This window comes from Lissotriton helveticus, chromosome 11 (genome assembly GCF_964261635.1).
Source record: "Lissotriton helveticus chromosome 11, aLisHel1.1, whole genome shotgun sequence".
NCBI lineage: Eukaryota > Metazoa > Chordata > Amphibia > Caudata > Salamandridae > Lissotriton > Lissotriton helveticus.
In genome coordinates, this window is record NC_136072.1 from 968,835,627 (window position 1) to 968,844,203 (window position 8,577).

Here is an 8,577-nt window from a genome sequence, read left to right on the forward strand (position 1 = left end):
GCGCGCTGTTTACGTGGACGACGGCCATTTTGAATTTTTTTTTCTTCTCTCGATTTCATCGTTATAAACTGCATTTTTTGTTTTGGTGTTGATGGTGTACTTGAGGAAATTGATTCGATGTGGTCTGTTGGAAAAACGGAAATACAAGCAAGAGGAGTAGGACTGGTGAATTGTAGTTTGCGGAAATTACAAGTAAGATTAACTTGTTATACATGACATTTGAGAAAGAGGAAGTGTTTGTGTTTGGAACTACGGTGACAGGCACACATCGTCTCTGCATTATTACAGAAGGACAATTTCAATTTTTTATTTATTTATTTTAAACAAGGTTTCAGTTAAATGACTTTTATGGACATCATATTTGTGGTTTAAAGAAACAGTAACAGATGCAACATAGGAAACTATAGAGGAAAAAGGGTATGTCATACTGTGTTTTAGAATAAATTAAAGGGGAAGGTATATGATATTCAAGGCAACATAATAAGTTGTGTGTGTGGTATGAATTGTATGCTTATTGCTTTAAATCTATAGCAGGTTGAGTGTAACTAGTTTTATTTTATTTTTTTTATTTTTTGTTTTCACTGTAGAATTTATAGTTATATTCTAGATTGTGACAGGTGTACCTTGGTGAAATGCAGAATGTGACTTCTCCGTTTTTTCTATCTGATCCTGGAGATCCTCCTGTGAGATGGAAAAAGTGGAAGAAGATTTTTGAAAATTATGCAAGGGTATGTGGCACAAATTTAAGTGCGGAGAGAAAACATGCTTTATTAATGCATTGTCTTAGAGGTGAGGGTCAGGAAGTTTTAGAGAATGTGCCACAACTGAGTCAGGCAGAGCAGAGGGGTCTCAATGAATATGAAATTTGCATTCGACAGTTAGATCTACACTATTTGCCTAAAGTTAGTACAATTATGGAGAGTTATTACTTTGGGTTACGAGAACAAGGTGTGGATGAATCTGTGGACCAATATGTTACTTCTTTACGCAAATTGGCTTCAAGTTGTAAATTTGGAGAATTAGTTTAGGAAAAGATTAGGGATCAATTTGTGTTAAGGTGCTCCAATGATAAGATAAGAGAAGAACTCTGGCTCAAAGATGAACCTCCGTTAGACGAAGTAATGGTTATTGCAAAGCGGGTGGAATACATGGTGAAGTGTGTTGGAGAATTGAGCAAAGCTAGTAAAGTAGGTTCTCATCCAGAAAAAGTAGAAGAAATTCAGTGTCAAGTTGTAAAAAAAGTTGAGGAAGAGAAGAAAAATGATTGTACACAGGATAAGAGTGTATTCTTGATAACAAAACAGGTAAACTACAGGTTGAAAAAAGGGATGCTGGCAAATTCCAAGGGAATTGTTATCGCTGTGGTAGATTTGGACATTTGGCAAATGCAAAAGAATGTCCAGCGTTGAAGGTGAATTGCAATGTGTGTGGTAGAAGAGGACATTATGGGAAACATTGTCATTTTCGCAATAAAAGAGATGTCAAGAATGAAACAAAAGAAGTTACTTTTCAAATAAATGAGAGTAATGTTGAGCATCCAACGGAATGGGTTAAAGTTGGCAATGTAAATATCAAGAAGAAGTTTGATTCTTGTTCTCATATGTCTTTTATTTCTAAACAAGAATTCCAGAAGAATTTTTTGGGAGCAGTAGAGTTAAGGAAGTCAGATGTGAGACCCACTGGTTATGGAGGTTCTCCAATTAAAATGCTTGGTTATTTTAGTGAATGCATTGAGTACAATGGAAGATATGCTGATGCTAAGATATATGTGGCAGAAAAAGGAGACTGCTTATTAAGTTGGTCTCATCAAGCTCGTTTAGGAGTAATACTCAATCCTAATGCGAAGCATGCAGTTCAAATTCAATCTGTGGAAAGTCTTGAGGAAAAGTTTGTTGTGGCTTTTAAACACTTGTTTAGTGACTCATTGGGATGCTTAAAAGGGTATAAGCATCAAATTAAATTGAAGTGTGGTGCTAGACCAGTTGCTGCAAAAGTGAGTCGTATTCCTATTTGTATGCAGGATGCTGTTAAAAAAGAGATTGACAAGGTATTGGAAAATGGGGTGATAGAGCCTGTAGAAGCTACTGAATGATAGGCTCCCATAGTTGTAGCTCGAAAACCCAATAACGAGATTCGTTTATGTGTGGATCTTCGAGCTTTAAATAAGGAAGTGGTTGTAGACAGGTTCCCTCTACCCAACATTGAGGAGTTGGTTTCGACACTTGATGGTGCATGCTATTTCACATCATTAGATATGGCCTCGGCATATCATCAAGTATCTCTAAGTGATGATTCTCAGGAGCTAACGGCGTTCATAACACCTTTCGGTGCATTCAAATTTAAGAGGATGCCCTTTGGGCTAGTTTCCCCCGCCTCTGTGTTCCAGAGAATCATGCATGATCTTTTCAGGGACATACCTGGTGTTAGATGCTATCAGGATGATGTTCTTGTTTATGGCAAAACTGTGAATGAACATGATGAGAGGTTGGCACGTGTTCTTGGGATAATGCTAAATGCAGGCTTAACATTATGACGTGAGAAATGTAAGTTTGGTGTTACTGAACTTGATTATCTTGGACATCATATCTCTAGATATGGTGTAAGACCAAAAGAAGACCTTGTTAAGGCCATAGAAATGTTAAAAGAACCATGTACAAAGGAAGAACTTGCTTCTTTTTTAGGCATGGTAGAATTTTATAATAAGTATGTTAAAAACTTTGCAGACAAGATGGTAAATCTCCGAAGTTTATTGTGCAAAAATGTAGAGTTCTCGTGGAGTAAAGAGTGTAACAGGGAGTTTATTCAGGTTAAAGAAGATCTGAAGAATGCACCAAATTTACAAGCGTTCAAACCAGGTGAACCAACTTTTATAGTAACTGATGCTAGTACGAAAGGTGTGGGTGCTTTACTTTTTCAAATAAAATATGGTTGTGAGGAGTTAATTGCATGTGCCTCGAGATGCTTAAAAGGTGCTGAATTAAATTATTCAGTAATTGAAAAGGAGGCTCTTGCCATTTTTTGGGCAATAAATACATTTAAGAAGTTTGTGTAGGGCAACCCTTTTGTAGTGAGGTCAGATCATAAACCTCTCAAGGAAATTTTAGAGAAAAAAGGTCTTTATGCGGTATCTTCAAGGATAAGACGTTGGGTTATTTCTCTTCAGGAGTATAATTTTAAATTTGAATATATTCCTGGGAGTAGTAATATTTCTGCAGATTGTTTGTCACGTTTGGTGGGATATCTTGAAACAATGAAGTCTGTTGGTGAGGGTGAAGAGTATGAAGATGAAGTTGAAGTGAGAGTATGTGAGATTACTTCAGGAGCCATAAAAGAAGAAGATTGGAAAGTAGAATTGTGTAAGGACTGTGAACTGGTGAATGTGATGGATTTGTTAGGTAAAAATATGAACAATCGTCTTTGTAAACCTTGGTCTTTGGTTTCTGATGAATTATGTGTTGTTGATTGGGTTCTTGCAAGAGGCACCAGATTAATTCCTCCAGAAAGCTTAAGGTCCATCATAGTGAATATGGCTCATGAAGTACATATGGGCATATAAAAAACCAAGGAACGTATCCGACAGGATTTTTGGTGGCCAGGTCTGGATTTGATGGTGGAATGTACAGTTCGCAATTGTGTCCCTTGTCAATTGAGCGATAAAGTACTTAAGCCAAGACACTCACCGATGGTTTGTAGGAAACTGCCAAGTTGTCCGTTGGATGAGGTTGCTATTGACGTTGTGGGGCCATTATATGGGGAACAACAAACACCATATTTAATCCTTCTGATGGATTTATATTCTCAATGGGTTGAGGTCAGCTCTGTCAGGGAGATTACTTCTCAGTCTGTCATAAAGTTTTTGGAACCTATTTTCAAACGTGAAAGTTTTCCTAAATCAATTCTTTCTGACAATGGTCCTCATTTCTGTTCTACTGAAATGGAAAAGTATTTATCTGAATGTGGTATTGTACATTAGAAGATATCTTTGTATCATCCAGAATCCAATGGTGCTTTGGAAAGATTCAATAAAACTTTGAAAGATAGTATTCAATTGGCGAGAGTAAACCGATTAGATTGGAAAATGGAGTTACAAAATCGTATTTCTGCTTACCGTTTTACTCCACATTTTACTACTGGAAAGACCCCGTTTGAATTGTTCAGGGGTAAATCTTCCAATACCTGTTTGTGTCCAGGTTGGATGTGCTTGGATAAAGGTATTAAAAACAATGACATTGGAGACTGGAGAGAAAAGGAGTTACTTCTTCAGAAGAAAAGGAAGATTTATATGGACAAGCGTAAATCTTCAAAGGAATCACAATTCAGTCTTGGTGATAAAGTAAAAGTAAAAGCTCCTGTTGGGTATCAGAATTGGTCTAAGTTCACGGATGTGAAAACTGTAATCAAAATTTTCAGAAATGCTGTGAAAACAGATGATGGACGTATTTGGAATCACAGTCGAGTGGTTCGTGTTCATTTACAAAATACTTTTGTTCCTGATTCAAATGTCTCTGCTGATGATGCTTCTCGTTCTTTTACAGAAAATAGTTCTTCTCGCAGAAGTCATAGGGTTCTTAGGGCTCCAAGTTTCCTGCAAGATTATGTAAGGTGATTTACACGGTTCTGTGTGTGCTTCTGTTTTTATCATTAGAACAACTTATTTCTTCTATTGTTCAAATGTTTTATTTTTTATGTGAAGGAAGATGTGTGATGTCGTAGGGTTCTATTGAGCTCATTCCAACATGGAACATTGACCAGGGTATTCCATTGCCTGGCAGTTGGAAGCAACAGTTTGGTGGCTGATGTCGTTAATAAAGGTATCCTACCTAAAACTTCATAACCTTGTGATTTTAGCCTTATTACAATGACCTTCACAGCTGGGCAAAAGAGAGAGAGGCTCAAAGGCTGGCCTCTGCATGTAAAACAGGAGGGGGAACATCCACTCAGTCTGCAAACACCCCGCTGGACCAAATGGTGGAATCCACTCTGCAGCCAGAGGCAGTTGTCGGGATCACGCAGATTAACACCTCCGGAAATGCGGGGACCTCCCAAGGTAAGAGCACAACCAAGCATATTTTATAGAAATGTAACCCAAACTGCCACAAATACAGACCCTGCGTAGTGTAGCAGACATGAGGCAAGTCCATCGCTTACCTGCAACCCCCTAATGCATTGTGGGAGTTGTATGCATACGAATGTAATGGCAAAGCATGGAGGGAGTAGCACAGCTCAACTGCATCAGAGTATATAGCAAGGCATTGACAACAGTAGGCTTACTACATCACAGAAGTAAATTTATTTGACCCCTGTATGCGCAATGTCACAAACATGTGCCCAAAAAGATTTTTAACTTTTCTAAAAAAAAATGATCTTGCACAGATCCCCTCACAGATGCAGCACAGGAGAGTGACGTGCCAGACGTCCACGATCCTAAGGCACATACAGAACAGAAAGATGAGGAACTAGAGATGCAAGCATCCTCGCCCCTACCTGTTCCCACTCATTGCAGGAGAAGAGTCCAACCACTGCCGGATTTGGATAGTGATGACGACACCCAGACAGGAGCGCACCCACAGGGCACTGCCCATACACCACCACCCCCAACACCAGAGGGAAGAACCCCGCAACATCACAGTCCAATCCGCAGGCGAAGGCCAAGTGCATTTCTGAGGTCTGCTGTGGACGATGGTGAAGCTGCCTGCAGTGTGCTGGAGTCCAAGATGCTGAGGGTCCAGTGCCTACAACAAAAGAACATGCGTATTATGCAGGAGCAACTGGGAACAATGGTCACACACATGGACTGCATGAAGGAGCAGATAACTGCAGTTGTTGAGGGGCTCAGGGCACACGGTGAAAAACTTGACCGTGTAGCAAAAGCCATTGTACAGATGTGCAGGGTCATCCAGGCTGAGCATGTCTCTAATGCCAGGAAGCAACAAGATTCTATGGGCAGCATGCACGGATACACCAAGGCCATCAACAGGCTGAGTACAACAACTGCTCAGATTCACAGGTGTGCAGTCGGCATGCAGGTTGAGATGACCCACTGCTGTGGGGATGTGGCCAGGAGCCTAATCCAGGTCACCACTGCTGTGGAAGGGCTACAGACAGAAGCAGCCAGTGGGAACCTCATGCATGGAGGGGGTGACAGTGAGGAGGCCTCCAACCTTAGCAGCCAACTTGAGCCTGTGGCAGATAGCAGGAGGCACAGTAGCAGAAGTCAGGCAGACACAGAAGGCACCATGTCAGAAGTAGCTGGGCCTACTACAAGGGCCACAGGAGGGCGTCACATGAGGAGTTAGACATTTGGACGTTCAAACAATCTGGTGAGCAACGTATTCACACTGCAGTTGCAGTCCCAAGGCAATAGAAAGTAATTGTCCGTACATGGTATGTGTGCATTAACACAACCACACAATTGACACATTAAACCTTCATGAAAATACTGTGTTGTCATGTGCTTACTCACCTTAGAAGTAATGTTGCATGATTTCTGCTCTTCTTTGTCTGCCCTCTGTTGTATTTGGGCTGCCTGTTGCATGGGGTGGTTGTGTCGGCAGTATATCCTGTCCTGGCTCGCTATCAGAGTCCAACAAGGGTATGCCTCTATTAGTGGCTAGGTTGTGCAACATAGCACACGTTGCCACAATCTTACAGCATTTCTCCGGACTATACTGTAGCGCACCCCCGGTCTTGTGTAGGATGCGGAATCGTGATTTTAGCACACCAAATGTCCTTTCTATCACGTTGTGCGTCGCTATGTGAGCACGATTGTAACATCGCTCCCTTTGTGTGGCCGGATTCAGGTATGGGGTGAGTATGTAAGACCTCACAGGGTATGTACTATCACATACAGGATGTGTAAGATGAACATACATTAGTCACTGCTATGTGTCACCATGGCGAACGGTTTTTAAATACAGCATTACATATATTTACCTAGAATATATCCTTCTCCAAACTCCCCTGCAAGTAGAAGTCTGTGTATACCACTGTGCCGGAAGATGTAGGCGTCATGTGCACTGCCAGGGTAACTTGCCACTATGTCAGTGATGATTGTTTTGGAGTTGCATGTTACCTGTATGTTGAGTGAATGGTATGATTTCCGATTGCGGTAGACAAACTCATTCACTGCAGTGGGACATCTGTGTACATGCATCCCATCGATACAACCAATGACATGTGGGAACTGCAACCTGATAAAAATCTTATTTGGTTTGCCTCAATTGCTGTGGTGTCGTGGGGAACCTGATGTGGTGGTGTATCCTCTGCAACATGGCATTTAGGAAACTGTTAAAAAAGTGCGATAGGGCACTTTGGGAGACCCCTCAAGCTGCTGCAATTACTCCCTGGAAGGTCCCTGAAGCTAGGAGATGCAGGGAACACAGGACCTTCACATGGGTGGGTATGGCATGTGTCCTGTTGGTGTGCCGCTGCAGTATAGGGTCCAACTCAGCAATTAGAGCGAGGATAGCCGCAGCATTCAGCCTGTATTTGTCATAGATCTCGTCCTCCGTCTGCCATAGCAATGTGATATGCACTCCAAATATTCTCTCCTGGATCCTCATTCTCCTTTTGCTGCTGCTCTCAGCCTCATCCTCCTCGCCACAACGTAGAGCGCTGGCATTGTGGGTCATTGTGATGCATTTTGGAACTGTTTAAGTAGTTTGCTGATGATCTCCACCTGTTTTTGCTTATGTGTAATTTTTACCACCTGATTTGATTTCTTCTAGTTTAGGGAATGCAAATAGCGAATTTTGTCTAGTTCTGTATTTGCGAACACGTGATGCATCCCATTTAGCGAATTCTTAATTGCGCTTCATAAAATACAGAATCGGTATTACCGATTCTGTATTTTATGAAGTGCTAATATTGCGAAAAACGCTAGTTTTTGTGAATTTGGTTGATGCATCAGAACTAGCTATTTTGCGATCGGAAACTGGCATTTTTTACCGATTCGCAATGTTTCCGGTCGCAAATTAGCTTGGTGCATGTGGGCCTTAGTCTCTGTTAGCCCCACTGGTACCTTTGAGATGTCGAAGCTAACCGTAGCTTACACTGCCACCATCTTGAAGTAACTTGATAGCAAGTTAGCTTTTCTTTCTCACCAGAATGCTATTTTGGTGTTGCAGAATGGATGTATATACAGTTGTCATTGCTTAGGCCTAAAAATTTTACACACCAAAACAAGAAGAAACCGCAACATTTTTGTGGAATGAAACCTCAAATTTTTTGTGGAATGAAACATTGGCTGCTTATATTATTTAACATCATAGTAAATCAACAACCTCAGTCTGCTGAATTAACTGTATGAAGGCATGTAAGGACTAGGCCTGTGCAGAACTCGCAGAGTTTTGCTTCACGGAAATCCACGGAGTTCCAAAAAAACTCTGCAAGAATCTGCGGAACTCTGTGAATAGGCAGAAAAATGCTTGGCTGCCTGTTTACTCTGCTTTTTTGTGCCAGTGATGTGTTCCGTGCTCAGCATGAACAGCACCATTTGGTCAGCATGGGTGCAGCCATTTTGGTCTCTCTTTTCTTCACGCTCGCTGCCTTAATCAAGGTTCCTCTCCTCCCTGCACA